General features: G+C 38.2%; 1 long non-coding RNA gene across 1 annotated transcript; it reads right to left on the minus strand.

The window, feature by feature from the left end:
* Positions 1 to 13525: 13525 nt before the first annotated feature.
* On the minus strand, positions 13526 to 17134 carry LOC117245451. Its single transcript, XR_004500157.1, has 3 exons — positions 16972 to 17134; positions 13719 to 13760; positions 13526 to 13629 (listed from the first exon to the last, which is right to left on the minus strand). It is a non-coding gene; the product is annotated as an uncharacterized LOC117245451 (long non-coding RNA).
* Between the last annotated feature and the right edge of the window lie 358 nt (positions 17135 to 17492).

Below are 17492 nucleotides of genomic sequence, written 5' to 3' on the forward strand. Positions count from 1 at the left end.
GCAGGAAATCTGCACATTCCCTAGGAGCTAAAAACATGCAACCAGTTCAGATTTAAGGCCCAGTGAAAGAAAACGGATGCTGGAAACATTCAAAGCCTCATGCAAATATCCAAATATTTATCTAATTCATTTTGAGAAAGCTGGAAACTGGAACTTCTGGAAACTGACATCAGTGCCTGGTTACAAATAAATTATTAGCTATGTGGGGGAAAAAAAGGGTATTTTTGTAGTGTGTGCAGTAAAAGCAACACTGGCAGGTACTAGGGAGATATCTTGGAAGAAAGGAGGGATTCATTAGGCATTTAGAGCCAGAAGTTGTGTTAGCACAGCTGTCCTGATTGTTCTTTTCCTATGTATGCAGTCTCATCCCTTTCCAGATACAATGATGACTTGTTTGTACTTTATTTATTTTGTAATCACAGATTTCAAAATACTATATAGATGAGCCAGTCATGTAAACATCCTAGAAGGCTCAAAACTGAAAACATGAAAGTCAAAGAGAGACAGGATATAATCCTCCATGCCTTCAATAATAATTCCAAGCATAATGGCATCTGTTCATGACAAGACAAGGTAATTTTGAGCTTGTGACCAATTTGATCAAAGTTTCATGTGCCAAAATATTTGTATGCATATTTTTATTTGCATTTATCCAATTTCTGTACTTTGTTCACGGAATTACATCTAGCTTTATTCAGCAGTTAATTCACTAGTTACTACTTTTAGTCTGTCAGCCTTTTAGTGAAGGGAATATTCTCAAAGAGGAAGTTGCTGTAAAGCTTCTCAAGTATTTCTGTAATTTAACAACCTAGATCTACATTTTCAGAGCCTACTCAGGCATACGTATCCCTTTGAAAATACTGGTAATCACTTAAATTCCACAACTTATTTGAACTACTGCATTACTTCTGTTATCAAAGCTCTTACAAGTTTCTATACTATGCATGGTCAGGTTTCCAAAAGCCTTTTAAATTAGAGATGCCCATAGAACACCTAAAATGAGACTGAAAAACATTTATGTGGAACATGTACCCAGCATGCTTTCAAAACTCAACTCTCAATATATTTTTCACTCTCAATATATAATTATAATAATATTTTTTAAAAGCTACAAAGACAGTTCTGCCTGCAAGTTGGCCAAAACTCACCCCTGAGCATGGCAGGGTATTTCTGCCAGCTGCCAAAGCACTGTGGCTGTCAGCACCGTTGGATGGGAGGCACTGTGCAAAACAATTACTGGTTTTATTCACTAGGTCCAAGGGCTGTATTGATATTCAGCAGGCAGAAGAGAGAGTCTGCAGAAGCTCTGCAGGAAACTTTTTTAATAGACCAAGAAGAAACACTCTATCAAGTGTAATAGCCATGATGAGCATTTTATTGTGTCATGTAGGCTCTATCCCCATGGGTTTTATTATTGTTGTCGTTATTATTTCGCTGTACTGGCCAGAAATAAGGAATTAAGAGATAAAGAAAAGGTGACAGGAGGGATGCAGGGAATCCTGTTTGTCTCCCCTCGACAAAGCAAAGCAAGGACAGATTACATTAAATTAACAGAATTAGGAAGGTCAGAGGTGGGGAGAGTACTCCTTACCCCGTGGGACTCAGATCCCAAGCAGCACTACTTAGCAAGCCATTAACAGCTGCTGGCACTACTGTCCTCAGCTGTGCTCTGAAGGCAATAGCCCCTCAGACTGATGTGAAGCTCCCAATGCAATCTCTTGCCATCAACATGGTGTGAAGTTATTTGGGAGCCTATTCATCTGCTTTCCATTGTTTTCAAGCCAATGAGCTTGCAAAGGCTCAAATGAGACTGAGCTCTTTTGGGAAGGAAGAAGCTTCTCCTAAGGAAAGACCATGTTACTGTTTTATAAATTATTTTGTAGGGGTGATAATTGCTCTCTGAAGACTGAGCTGTATAGGGCCACCAGCAGAAGTACTGAGGTGTCCTGAATGATTTCCTAGAGAAGTTTCTAGTCTCCCCATCTATCACATAGCATTCATATAGTTTATGGTCAGAGCTGGTTACATGCCTTGCAAGCCAAGTCTTTGGGTTTCCCTATCAGCTGGAGATAGAAAGAAGAGAAATTTCCCTATTGGCCACTTGGCCCACTTGAGAAAATCGAAGCAGGAAAACTGAAGAAAAATAAGTAAGTTCTTATTTGTCTTATTTCAAAGTAAAGGAAGAGTTTAGGAAATTGCAAAACATTTTTATATAATGTTCCATAGCACATTTTTCTGGATCCTACATAGATCCTGTCTTACTGTTAGATCTACTGGATACTCAAGCCTGAAAATAGACAAATGTTGGAGATCCTGCTGAAATTGTTGAGCAGACCTCAGTTTATGAGAGAATATAGTCCAAAACGTCTGCTGCCCCACATTTTCATCCTCCAAGAGATTCTTTCCAGAAAATTCACTACTCTGTTTGGGGTTAGGTTGCAACAGATGAGCTAAATCATTAAATAAAACAGAAAGTACTTTCATTTTTCACAAGGCCCAAGGGCCAACGTGTGAGCTAAAGTGAGGTTCCCAGCCCCCTGGGAAGAGGGTGTGGATGGGGGATCGCAGGCAAGGCTGGTCAGGGCCTTAGGAGTCCTGATAGTTTTCTCACAATTAATGGTATTTTCATTTCAAGTTAATAGCAATGTTTCTTTCCACTTTTAATATATATGGTTATTATTATTTACTGCTATAATCAAGAAATTATGTAGATTTTTCAGCACTAGAAAAAGGATCATTAATTCAGAGTTTAGGAAAAAATTAAAAATAGAGGAAAAAATTGTCCTTTATTTCCTTTGGGATGAAAAAAAGGGAAAAAAAAATAACACTCCAGTGAGCTAGGGGTAGAACAGGGATCTCTGAAGTGGGGTGAACACAAACCCCTAGAGTGTGTGCCAGACAAGTCATTGAGGTCCTTGTACTGTTAATAAGTAAAATAAACTAAGATACCTTTTTTAAACTATGTTTATTTCATCCTTATCCACCTTAAATTTCCATTTTGTGCGTATTTTTTAAAGTACAAAATAGGAACAAATTATCATTTTTTGTGATTTGTCTGATAACCATAGCCATAGCAAGGCTGACCTGATCTCTGCAAAACCCTTCTGTAACTGATTCTTCTTCTCTTCTCAGAAATAGCAATGCAGGTTAGGATGAAAGTCTGAGACCTTTCAGTAAGGGAAAAGAAAAAACCAAACCAGTCTGGGAATGGACAGAATAGCACTTAGTAAATGGATGTTCTGAAGCTTATGCAAATTTTTAAATAAGGAACTACAACTCCAACACTAATTATAAGACAACAATCTTGGAAATAAAATTTTTGGAAATGGTTGCTTGCATTATTTCTCTTAGGGGTCAGAGAGAAGCTTCCAGTAAAACATCACCACTCCTGAGAATGAACTGCAAGGACAATTTTGCTCCCGGTATTTCAACTGAGTCATGAAGTGAAATTGTTTTCATCACTTACCACTGCATTTTTCCTCCTAAGATGGCCTAGGTTATAATCAGCTCCATGTGAAAGGCATTAATTGTTGTCTTTTTCAGAAGGGTGGGGGGTATGTGGAGCGATGTATTACAATTTGGGGACTGTTCCAAGTTAATTCCCAGCATGAATACTGACAGGATTTTCAGTTCTTCCAGTTCAGATTTTGTCTGAGAATCCAAAATCTACCATTTATTATATATTTTCCCTTTAAAATGGATTCCTGGACAGAAGACTTTCTGTTCTTGTCATGTCATGACATTGTTCTAGATTTTCTCCTTTACCTGGACTTCCTAAAGAAGCTTGTAAAGAGAAGTTATTAAGGGCATGAAGTTACTGTAAATAAGGTGTTGCCGTTGTTACTTTTCTATCTGTACCCTAACAATCTAAGAAATGAAACTGCTATATAAAATCTTGCACATTTTTCTGCTAAAATCTGTATGAACAGATGCCTAATCCAAAACTCAAATGAGTTCAAAGTCAGTCACCTGAGGTTGAGACCGGACAAAAAACTTCCCTTAAGCTACCAAGCTAAGATAAGAAGTTTTATGTCATAAAGACTCAATAAGATTAATAACTTCAGTTGTTCCTCTCAGGGATTTCTGGTTTTATTGCTTTTGATCTTCTTGGTCATTTTTGTAGGTTTCTTCCTTAGAATAAAGAGATCTTTCCCTCAGAGGTTAACTTATTTTGCACACTCATTTTCGTTTTTCTGTGCTGCATTTGCCAGAACATCTGATGCCTTGGTACTGTCAGGCAGCAGCTGCTGAAAGTGATGACTTCTGCTGACACTGCACAAAGATCTGAGCTCTGACCTCTATATTTTCTTAAGAGAGATATATGGTGATCCATATTTTTAAAATTTGACTGTTTATTTGTATATTCCATCTTCTTCAGAAATCTGAAATAAATAAGCACCATGCAGGTGGCCAGAGATCCCCTGGAACTGTAAAAGTACTTCATCTCACTCTTTCCCCCAACCACATTCAGAGATTGGAGGGTTCTGCTTTCCACATCCTCACTTAGCAGTTGTGACTCCTCTGACTTAGCTGGAGAGTGAACTAGTCTGCACAATTCTGCCAACAATTTCAGGCAAATTAAGGGAGTTTTCCAAAAGAAAGCACTTTCAGCTGAAAGTGCCAACTCTCTATTATCTCTCTCCATTTAACTTCTAGAATTTCTTAACTGTTCAACAGATACAACAGAATCAGCAACTTATAAAGTCTTGGGAAAGACTTTCCAAGTACATTGGGCTTCAGCAGTGTCAGCAAAGCAGTGTGTAATACACCAATCCATCAGTATGCAATGAAATGTTAAATCTGAAAAAATGTCATAACAGCCCTGACAGGGCAGCTGCATTTCAAGAGTGCCCTGAATGAAAGCAGCTGAAGAAGAGTTAGGAAAATGCAATCAAGAGATTTGAAAATGTGAAGATTCTATTCTCTTTGACCGTTTATTGTCTCTGACAGGCAAAAGATTTCATGTGAAACTGTTAAGAAATTAATAGTGAGTTACTGTATCTTACCAAGACACATCAGCTTGATGATCAAGATGATTTTAATTCTCTGATGCCATTCTTATTAATGACAAGTCTTCCAACTCCCCTCAGTCATTTATTTGTGGTTTTATCCTTCTTATAAGTTGTTTTTATATCTTCATTTAATCATTAATAAGTCAACAATATAAATTCATTCCTTTTAATATGCTTCATCAAATAATTGCTCCAACCTTCAGAGATTGCACAAGACTGGAAGAGGGAGAGAAAAACAGTTTTTCTGACCCACAGGAATGTGAACATTTTCTAGCCCTAATTTGGAATGGGAACCCAAAAAATCTCAGCAGAAATAATAATAGCGAAATAGCTCTTAAGTGTTTTGCTGTGTTTCTATTTTACAAAAATAAACAGTTAAACTAAGCCTGGCTGTTTAAACCAAAACTTCAGATAAAAGTTATCTGCATGCTCTTTTCCTGTATTTGAACAGTAAACAAACAGTTGTTGAAACTAGCCTTTTCCTACAGGAAATTGACTTCAGCAGCTCAGAAGTTTCATATGAAAAAAGCTTTGTCCAAGCCTATCTTGGGTCAACATTTGCACTCAAACTGAAACCTCCTTTCTTGGAGGCATGCTGCTGTAGAGACATGAACATGAAATAATATCAAGAGTCAGTGTCAGTGGATCCCAACAGTGTAGAGGAGACTTTGACATCTGAGCAGATAATTTTGGCAGATAATCAACATACATTCAGAAATAATTGAAATAGAATTGGCCACAATATAAACAATGGAAATTTCCTCAAAGGCTTCCAGCACAACCTTTAGCTAAACAGCTAATAAAAATAAGCCCCAAAAATCCATCGCTCTGGATGAAGACTGCAGAAAGTAATCATAGGAGTTAAATCAAGCTGCTGAAATATATATAAAAAGGTCAGGAGAAGACTAGCTGTAGTCTCTGTGTCCTAGAAACACAACAAGGAGTTTTGCCAGCCAAGAGAGTGTATAAATTTATTTTCTCTTTTCACCTTCCTTTAGAATGTTTCCTTATGGTAAAAGATATTAATATGTGCTGATAGACTATCACACACCATCTTTATCAGTGAAGCTCTGTATGTTATAGTAAATTTGCTTCTATGATGATTCCTTTATTTGGTGTGCAAGAGTAACCCCTATTACCCTGCCAGACACAACATATTCCCATCTTTTCTGGTTTTTTCCTACATTTTTGGCAAGCTGTGTTTCAGTGATGGTTAGGGATCATGCTTCCTTACATGCCACTGCACAGCTGGTCTAAGTCCTTGTTCAGCGAGATGTTTAAAATACATTTTTAAATGTCAGTTGTGCAATGAGCTTCACTTGTTTGAAATGTTAAAGCTGTGTCAGTACCCAGATGTGTTCATGCTTAAGTGATTCATGGAGGAGGTTCAGGGAGCCAGTTGGTGGCTAGCTTTACTTTGAAATAACATCAAATTGAAGGGATTAACTAATATGACATACTGGTTTAATCTGGTTCCACAAATCACACATTCTCATATTTTAACAACTCCCTCTGATTTATTGTTGCAAACAGAATAAAGTCCAAAGGGGTATATATAAAGTCCCCATGTGAAATGTATTTAAGCATATTTCAGGCTTCTAAAGGGCCAGTCACAGAAAGCAGGAAAGAGCTGGGAGACTCAGCAGAGAGACTTCAAATACTAAAATGAGAATAACCATAGAGAACTATTTAAAATCATTTCTCTAACTACACAAATAGCCTGCAAATGAGAAATTGATCACACCACCTAAGAAACTCAGTTTTGCCTGAGCAAACTCAGAAAAACTGAGGAATTCTTGGTGCATTACTAGATGGAAGTGTCAGACTGAGAATTACATTAAACAAAGGGTGGAGGTGTACATGAAATTAGCATTCTGTGATCCACTCATAGCATACAATGTCACTTATATTCCAACAGTTCCAAATTTCACATGATTACTTTAAGGAGGCCTTCTTCAGTTAACAAGTCCAAGTACCTTTCATCTAAGAGCTTAAAAATGCTGACATATTCTCTGAATTACTGTTGCTGATTTTCAGGACTTGATCATCAGAGGAGCTCAAGAGGCCTGGCAAGAAATAATATGCTGATATATAAAGGAGGTAAAAACCTGGAAAAGCTGATCTAGTTTCTTAAGTGATGTGACCTAGTGAATTCTGTATTGTGAGTATTGACCCTCTGCAATTTAATATTACAATTCATAATTGAGAAGAATATAGAAAATCATAACATAAATAATGATATACAGGCTGTATGAGATAAAAAACTGAAGACTGATTACACATATGGAGGGAGCAGATGAGACTGTTGTACAGCAGCAGGACTCTGGCCAATTGGGAAACTGAATGCAGTCAATAAAAGATTTCTGTTTCTGAAAAGCATATGTGAAATTTTATGCAAGAATAAAGGAAACTATTAGTTAAAAGGAGGTGTCTACGTTAACAGTAATTAATATAAAAGATATTTTGAGTAATGTTTATTGATTATCTATCTTAGCAGCAATGAATATAAAAGATATTTTGAGCAATATGTATTATCTAAATCAAATTTTTCAGTGTGATGTTGTTGCTAAAAACGAATAAAGCTATATTTGATACACACAGGAAAAAGAGTAGAGACAGAGAACTTATGATCCCTTTATTACCTCTAAACAATAATTAGTATTGCAAAACTGTTGAAACTGAAAATGTCTCTGAGGAAGAACAATGTTTATAGGTTAAGGAAACCTACTTTGCAGAGGAAGACACAGAAACACACTTGATGAAGAAGAAAAACATATGGAAGCCTAAATCCCAGCAAATGGAACACAGATTTGACGGTGTGACACTGCAATCCAGCACTGACAAAAGCCATGTGGGTGGATGCTTGACAAGTTCAGGATTTTAATTTTATTTTTTTTCCAGAAATCTAATGACCAAGGAGAGCAACCTACTGTTGTCTGTTTTGTGTTGACCATCACTCAACATTTTAAAATAAATATTAGGCTTTTCTTCTAAAATATATGCCATGGCTAAAAAAGGAATTAATGCTGTAATGATGAAATCACTTGCATCAAGGCACCTAATCCAAAGTAGCCTGTTCTTTTGCAATGAGAATGTATTTCTGGGCTAAGTGAAATCTTTTTATCATTGTTTCCTGGATATATCTACAGAAAATGCATCCACTGCAGACAGAGGGACATATACAAGGATCTTGTTCTCCCCCACACAACATATTTCTTCATCTTAACTGGGCTTTGTTCCAAATGACCCCAAATGCTCAGAGCAAAACTAAGGTTTAGGCTAATGAGGAGAAACTGGTCTTGTTCCAGGAAGAGTCTGTACTGCCACCCACCTTACTGAGCACAAATTATCCTACAAGATCCTAAATCTCCACCTTGGTGAATCTGAAGGTAGATTTCTGAACCTATACCATTAATACCTGTTATTTACATCACTGATATCAGGTATTCTTGATGAAACATTTTCCTACTAGATTAGAGGATCACTCAGCAATGTACATAGATTATGGCAGAACCATGGACAGCATATCTCAATAGTTTAGTGAAGAGGGGAGCATGAATATTTCACCTCTGAAATATCTTGCTGTCTTAATTTTAAAACTTTTGTGTCATTTTCTCCACTTTATTGACAACTGAATGGTTTCTATAGCATGGCCCTTTCTGATTAATCTCTCAATCTCATTTTCCTCTCCTGAATTGCAATAGCTTGTTAGAGAGATTCATTCTAGTTTCATTTCCATCTTGAGGACTAGCTGCAATTAGTTTTGAAGTGTTTGTGCCTTTTTTTCTTAAGTTGCTCAGTTTTCTCATTTTCTTTTTTTTTTTAGGGTTTTTTTTTTTTAAATATCAACTTATTTACCTCAAAAGCAATAAAATGAACATTCACAATATTAATTGGACTGTAAAGGCATTAAGGTATTTTATTCCTGGTAGTAATATTTTCCCATTTTATTTTACCCATTTAAACAACAGTGGCAGCCTGCAGTACAATTACTGAGAGCTAGAATTCTACAGAAGCACCATTTCATGCTTTTTTGTTCACATTCTGGAGAACACTGCCTTTGTTCATGTTGAAGAATCACAGAATGACTGAGGTTGGAAGAGACCTCAAAGGTCACTATAGTCCCAATACTCCTGATCAACCAGAGACCAAATTGCATAAGACCATGACCAGATATCTTTTTAATATCTCCAGGGAGGAACACTTTTAACCCCTCTCTCTGCAACCTCTGACAGTTTTTTGTTACCCTCAGAGTGAAAAAGTGGTTTTTGATGTTCAGCTGGAACCTCACATGTTTTAGTCAATCCATCACCTCTGGTCCTGTCTCTAGGCATCACTGGAAAGAGCCTGGCTCTCTCTTCTTTGCACCCACCATTCATGTATCTATATTCATATAGATATATTATATATATATATATATGTATAAATACATATATTTTATTATAATCATTGATGAGATCCCCCAGAACCTTCACTTCTCCAGGCTGAATAATCCCAGCTCTCTCAGCCTTTCCTCATCCTCATCCTGTCCTTTATCACCTTCATGATCCTTCACTAGACTCTCTCCAGCATGTCCACATCTCTCTTGTACTTGAGACCTCAGAACTGGTCATACCACTCCAGGTGTGACATCACCTGAATAGAGGGGAAGGATCACTTCCCTAAACCTGCTGGAAATACTTTGCTTAATGCAGCTCAGGATACCAGCAGTCTTCATTGTGGCAAGGGCACATTTCTTGCACATGCTCAACTTGGTCTTTGTGAGGCCACCCAGGCCCTGTTCTGCCGTGCTCCTTTCCAGAGGGATGGGCCCTAGTGCTTGGGGTTATTGCTTCCATAGGGTAGGACTTTGTATTTCTCCTTGCTGGACTTCACAAGGTTCTTGTCAGCCCATTTCTGTTGTGCATTGAGGTCGCTCCAGATGGCAGCCCGAACCTCTGGTGTATCAGCCACCCCTCCCAGCAAGCTCCCTGGCTTACTTTTGTAACCTATGTACTTAGAGAAGCCTTTTTTGTTGTCTTTGATGTATCTCACCAGATTCAGTCCCAGTAGGGATTTAGCTTTCCTAATCATACCTCAGCATGCTTGTATAGTGTCTGTATTTCTTCCAGGTTACCTGTCCTGTATGTCCCTTTGTATGCTTCCATTTTTGTATTTAAGTCTGGCCAGGATCTTCTTCACCCACATAGGCTTCCCAGCATTTGCACCTGACCTTCTGCTCACTGAGATGGACTTCTCTTTGAGTTTGGAGAAGGTGATCCCTAAATATAAAGCAGCTATCTTGGGCCACTTTTCTTCCCAGAACATCATCCCATGAGACTCTTCCAAGCAGACATTTGAAGAGGTCAAAATCTGCTTTCTTGAAGTCTAGTATTGTGACTTTGCTTACTGCCCTGCCTACAGGATCCTGAACTTCACCATTTCATAGTGACTTATCATCCCCAACAAAACCCTCCTTGTTATTGAGTATAAGGTCCAGCAACAGCCTCTCCTCATTGGCTCCACTTTCACACGAGTCACCTGTCATCAGTCCTTTCCATGACCAATCACTTATGGCCTTCTGTGTTGTCCCCTCAACAGATACTGGAGTGTTTGAAATCCCCTGTAAGCAGAGAACGGGAAGCTGTGTCTGGTTCTCTGTTGGAGACTTCATCCACTTGTTTTTCCTGGCCAGGCATCACATAGCAGACATCCACTACGTGGATCTGCTGGTCTGCTCTTTCTCACTTACTCAAATGCTCTCGTTTGGGGTCATCATCCATTGCCAGGTAGAGCTCCATCTGCTCCAGTTTCTCTCACATGAAGGCAGATTCCCCTCCCTCTCTTTCTCAGGCTGTCTTTCTAAATAGTCAGTTTTGCTGCCATGCAGGCATGGGAGTCTCTGGACAGCGGGAAGGAAGAGCTGAGTTGTTCTCTGCTCCCCAAGAGAGCCATATACATTGTACCTCAGGGGTAATGTCACCTCTTGGCAAGACTGGGGACCGGTGCAGAGCAGATGCTGGCTCTAAGGCATCTCTATCAAATCCCTTTTTTCTTAGGCTGGGTGACTGATTTCAATAATCAGAGCTACCCAGGGACAGCAATGTCTGAAAAAGTACTGTTTTCATCCGCTGCAAAACCTAATTTTGCTCCTTCAGTAGCTTAGGCCATCCTGGCCTTTATGGTGACAACGCGCAGCTTTGCCAGCTGAAGCTTTACCAGACAGAACCTCGAATCAAATCTGTAACTGATTGAGACCTCATGTCTCTGACCACATTATTCACTGTGTCATTTGTGTTCTTTTATACTCTTAATCCACTGATTGAAAAAATCATTTTTGAACAAGCTATAAAAAAGCTATTGAAGGTGCCCTTATGCCTGATACCATAACTGTCATTACTGAAGACTGGAAGCTACCTACTAAAGCAAGTCAAAAAGAAAACCGAGACAAAGCAATCAAAGAAAGCCAGCAAAGTACAGCAGGGAATTCAGTGGAGAAAAAAGAAAAGGCTAACACAGAGGTGGCAGTACAGGAGACATGAAGTGTGCAATTCTTTTTCGCTGTTACTGTAGAGAAACCTTTTTTGTTTGGCAAGAGTTGAATAATCTCTACCAGTAATGCAATGAAAAAAAAAAAAAAAAATCAGTAATTCTACATAAGAACATTAATTAGTAATATCACAATTTTGCTAAATAATTTTGAATCTTTCCTCTCTTTCCACATTACCTCAGAAGAAATCTTTTTGAAAAGCTCCAGATTTAGTCATGAGCAAAAACAGTGAATGCAAGACACAAAATGCTGCAGTGTATGTTTTGTAAGAGCTTCCAGATTCTCTCCTTCCATTTGGAAATGAAGCTTTCCAAGAACCATGGAGAGGTGTGGACTATTGGGTGTGATTGGATATACTCAAGAGGGCACCAAAATTGAGTTTTGCTTAATTTAATTAGAATTAATTAGAAGGTACCACTGATGTGTACACTGGCTTGCTCTTCCAGAACAGAAGGGATGTAAGAAATCTCTATCAACATTATATTGCTGCTGTCACCAGCAATGTTCTAAATGTCCCCATGAAGACAATAATTTTGTAAGGTATTGAACACACACACACGACTGAGTAACTGAGATCTAAAAGATTAATTTCAAATTGTCCAGGTATTTGTGATGTAGCAGACATGTTTCTAACATTCTGGGTTACTGTTACAACTACTAACGTTTTCCTTCTTTTCTGTAATTGCATATTCCATTTTTGCTATTCAGATCAGTTCTCCAATAACCAGCCTTTTGTTTTGATACATGCTCAGAGGAAATATTCCTGATAGAATACTGCTGGGCCCTTCTGAATTATGAAAATGGCTTCCAAATACACCTAGTAATAGCTTAAATGCTTCTTTTCACCTACAATAAAAAAACTCACAACTGAAAGAGCAATGAAAAATAACAGTAGTTATACTCCAGAGGCATTACAAGCACATGTGAATTTCTTCTCCAACATCTTTTCATACAATTGAATAAATATATACCATACAAACAAGCCTATCATGTGCTGTTTTCACATGATAATTTTAAGGAAAGTTTGTCACCGGAAAGCAGAATTTAAAGATCATATCTATAACTTCAAGTGCTTTTTCCTTATGCTCTCTCTCTTACTTAATTTTTTCTTCTTTATGAGTGCTCTGGCCATGCTGTACTCTCCTGGTGAAACCTAATCTACCCTCAAGCCTGTAGGGTATGTGAAATTATTAGGTACTATGCAGAGTCATACTTTTTGGACATGTAGCAGGTCTGATTACATGTTCACTGGTCTGCAATGGAACTAATATTCATGTAGATTATTGTTTCATTTCTAACCCACCTAATACGTCAGCCTATGTGGGTACATACGCAAACAGTAAGAAAATACACCCCACCCTTTTAAAGGATATCTTTTGGGAAACAAAGGTTTTCTCTGCTCAAGACAACCCTTTTAATATGACTAGGTTTACACAATCATAATGGAATTGTGTAACTAAGAGAACAGGCCAGTCAGTTAAGGAAATGTTATCAAACTGAAACCAGCAGGGTTCAACCTGTCTTTGGTCTTTCCTCATTTTGATTTAAAGAAGGGAGCCACAAGTGCAGTGCTTTAATTCCCAGAAGTTTCTAGGGAGCCAGGCAAATGAAAAGGGAAGTGCACAACAGAGCTTTTTTGTTTGCTGCTTAACTCTTGCTTTGTCAGGCACATCCCAAGAAGAAACAAAATTGAAACTATATCTTCAGTTCACTTTGTTTTGCCCGTTGCTTTTTTTTTTTTTTGTACATGTATATATGAATAAAAGCCTTTATACAGAATTAATAACATTTTTTGATCTACATTCTAATAATTAAAAAATTAATGCTGTTCTACTCAATTACCCATAGAAGCAGTTCTCAGTGTTTCTTTTGAAAAGATATTTCAGAATTCTGCTAAATCATACACTTATCTCAGGAGTGTTACACTCCTCCCCATGGTGCCTGGAATCAAGCAAACTGCAAATACCTTTTACAGTACCTTTCATTGGACGGGATGCTGGGCAATCTTGTCTAGACCATGCTTTTGCCAAAAAAGGTTGGACCAGATGATCCTTGAGGTCCTCTTCCAATCTGGTATTCTATGAAATACTGTACAAACATTAGTTCAGCCTCATGATCTTGGCAGTTACAATCACCCAATATTTAAATCCTTCCAAGTGTGATACAGGGCCACTCACCCCCAAAGACTGTGTCTGTTATTAATGGCTCATCCTCACTTCCTGAGGAAAGAAACAAAATTTTAGTTTTTGTTGGCATGCAACACAGGGATTTTACACTCTTCTCTACAAAGTAAATTCGTAGTCAGCTGAGATATCTTCACACAGTCAATGGTAACTTGCCATCTTCTCAGAACAAGGGCTGATAACCATGTTGGGACATTGTCTTGCCCATGGGTAACATTCCTTTCTAAACAGCATATATCTGTGTGTGTGTTTGTAAAGAGTATCAGGTTCCATGCATGGAAATGTGTGCAGTAAACATGGTGGTGGACATATTTCTGGAACACAGAAGGAAGTGGGGAAGGTCATTGCTTCTTACACAGGCTAGAAAAGGGAAGTACTAAAGAAGCCTGGCAACTGGAGACAAAAGGAAGGATAACCTGAGGAGCTGTGGGAAGAACACAAAGTGAGGAACTGTAATTTAAGAAGGGACATAGAGAAAGTGATCTGACAGCTTGGGAAAGAAAATCAAAAACCCAACAGCAGTACTCCCGCCCTCCCTCATATCTTGCCTTTCCAAACCACACAGTTTTGTGTAGCATAGCTTTCTTGTTCCCTCCCTTTCTATCCACTCCTTGCAGTTTTACCCCCAGTGCTTCCCACGTATCTTTTCATTCTAGCCCTCTTTTCCATTGCTTACCTTCTTCACTCCTTTTCATTTGCTCCCCACAAACATTCATCCTTTCATATTCCCCAGTGACCCCGCAGAACTGCATGACTGTGAAACAACCTGGATTTGGGTGGCCTCATACCCTCTGGAGCAGACTTAGAATAGCTTACAGAAAAAAAATTCTTCATATGGCTAGAAATACTTGAATCACTCTATTCTCATTTTCCCTTATTTTACATTATATTGTAATCCGTAAATAAAGTGTGAAAGTCCTTTCAGTACAAAAAGAAAAAAAAAAAATATTATTTTGATATATCTGAAAGGTAGGGTTTTTTCCCCTAAATGTAATGCTTTCATGTTGACATGGAAAACTTATGTTAGAGGAACAGTAGACTAATTTGGAGAAAAACTGTCCATCAGAAATGGAATTTGACTGCTGCAGGGCTTCACTAAATAAGTGCATCCCTTGCCAGAGTCTCTGGGATGGTGAGCTAGGTACTGTATTGTCTGGCTCTTTTGGAAGACAGGATGGAACCACCCATACTTAAACTAACAATTAAAAACTGGTAATGAGCAGAATAGCACTACTTTTATCCTCAGAGAAACTGCACAGAACTGAGGCAATTTCTCAAATTAAAAAAAGCAAGAAGCAAATAATGGAATACAAAAAAGGTGCCCAGAACACAGCAGTACATCAAGGATGGAAGCCTACAGGAAAGAAATTACTCAATAAACAAATGTGCAAATTTGTTATTTACAAAAACACACCCACCTGGACTACAAAAGTTCTTAGTGAATTATACTCCTGATCTTTCAGATAAGTGTGTTCCTAATTTTACATAGAAATCCAGATTTTCAAGGATATAATTCAAATAAATTGATTTAATTGGTTATTTAATTGTTTAGAGGACTACAGCCTGAGTTTGGGATTTTTTGTGAACCCAAGGGATTTGTTGGCTCAAGTCCTATTTATGGCTTTGTTATCTTTTTAAAAGCTCATCCTAAATATATACTTCAATTATAACTCAAGTTCATTTTGAACCTGAGTTCTAACCAGGAAGTGTGAGAGGCTGAGGGGTTCCCATACTTTATTGAAACCTCAAAATCAGACAGCTAACCTCTGCCTCCAGAAATGGAGTAATAATAGTAATAATGGAAAAATCAGACTTCCCATGAGAGTTTTTCATTTGGGAACAAAACCAGGAAATGCAAAAGAAGTGGAGGCTTGGAACGACTCTGAACTGATGCCTGATTTGATCCCATACTCTCTCTGAGAGCACCAAGTATTCAGTCACTTCATCTATGTTTGTCATCTGCCTTTGCACCTAAATGCATCTCATTCATATGCAGGACAGTATTCCTCTATGTCAGTATCCATGCCTTTCAAAACATTTTCTTGATACAATCAATTGCAAAAATCAGAGGACTTGCTGATCTGATTCTACAGTTTGCCAAATATTTAGTCAGCTGCCTAGTGTGGCTTTTCTCTGAAATTTTACAAAACCAAACCAAACCAAAGAAACCATCACCAGTAACAAAAAACCTCCACCAGAAACAGGAAGAAACCCCAGCGGCCAAAATAAACAAACAAAAAGCCACAAACAAACAAAAATCCCCCACCACATTAGAGTAATCCCTAGTTGTTTTCCTTAAGGTAACTTCCCTAGCCCCAGCCTCTAGTCTCTCCTGAGATAGGTTTTTGCTGTAGTTCCAGGGGGCATCATAGGTCTCAGCTGAAACCTTGAACAAGCTGCTCTGTCCAGCTACCTGTAACAGCATATATCTATTTGAATCAATATTTGGAACTGCCAGAAAAACATTTTCATTAATGAGCCCCCGCTGGATTTTCCCCTCTATCACTTGTACCATTGTGATAAAACATAATTAGTTTTACAAACCATCTCATCAAGCAACCACACAATTTTAAATTATTTTATTACTATAACACTGAACACTTGAATACCTTCAAACTTTGCTTGGGAAAAATTTAATACAGCATCTGGAAGAGAAATAGGCAGGCTACCAGGAGGTAGCAAGTCCTTTGTACCAACAGCCAGGTCTGCCAAAGCTACCCAGGCAGCACTTCATTAAGACAACACCTGTGCTGCCGTTTGGAGGTTTGTGGAAAAAAAGGTGTTTGTTTAGGCAAGCATTTAACTGCACATTCCAGAGCTGAGGAGTGATGGAGAAATGTTTCTTTAATTTATTTCTGTCCTAGGTTGAAGCCAGACTTAGCTAAGAACTTACCTAAGAACTGCTTAAGTAAATGACATTTTAATTGCATTTGCCCAGTTCTAAGTGAGAAGAATTCAGAAGCAGCTAGAAAACTGAAGAAAGAACTTTTCAAAGTCAGATACAGATACAAAACAATTTCCTAATGCATTTGAAGTGGGAGAATACAACGTGATAAAAATCTCAAGCGACATTTCTGATTGACCTTGTAGGTGGAGAAAAATCAAAGAAATTGTCCTGGAACTATATAGTTAGAGAGGCAATTTGCATCTTGTGTCAACAGTACAGTATAGAAAGTAATAAATAGTGAGGACAGAAAATCCATGGGGAGGGGTGGGGGGAAGAGGAGAAACACACATGCATAGGTACCTGACATAATTTGAAAGGCTGAGTCCCAAGTGGAATTCCTACAGGGCCCAACCTGCCAGCCAGAACTTTGCCACATCAGTGCTTTTATTAAGTCTTCTGTCTGCCTGGATCAAAGCTGCCAGTCTGAACTGCATTAGAGTGGCTTGATTTCTGCAACCGAGTGAGAGTGCTGTACAACAGAAATCGTTATTTGCTTGCAATACCCACACCACAAGGAAACTTTCAATTTTATCTTATTCAGTGTTAGTTCTGTTCCTCTATCTACTCCACCTAAATTCCCTTTATTAACTTCTTGAAAGAGGAAAGTAGAATTTTTCCAGACTATGAGAAATAACAGGCTTAATGGTTAAGTCTGAAGGGCCAATATCTTTTGACAAAATAAACCCTTAAATCTAAAACATGCTTGTTAGGTGAAGCAGCTAGTGATATTCTTGATAGAGCTAGCTAGAAAATGTCTTTTTGCTGGATAAACTTCAATACATACTTCCATCTGCTTTTGCTTTTCTTCCAAAATATTTCTA

The sequence above is a fragment of the Parus major genome, chromosome 2, assembly GCF_001522545.3.
Source record: "Parus major isolate Abel chromosome 2, Parus_major1.1, whole genome shotgun sequence".
Taxonomy (NCBI): domain Eukaryota; kingdom Metazoa; phylum Chordata; class Aves; order Passeriformes; family Paridae; genus Parus; species Parus major.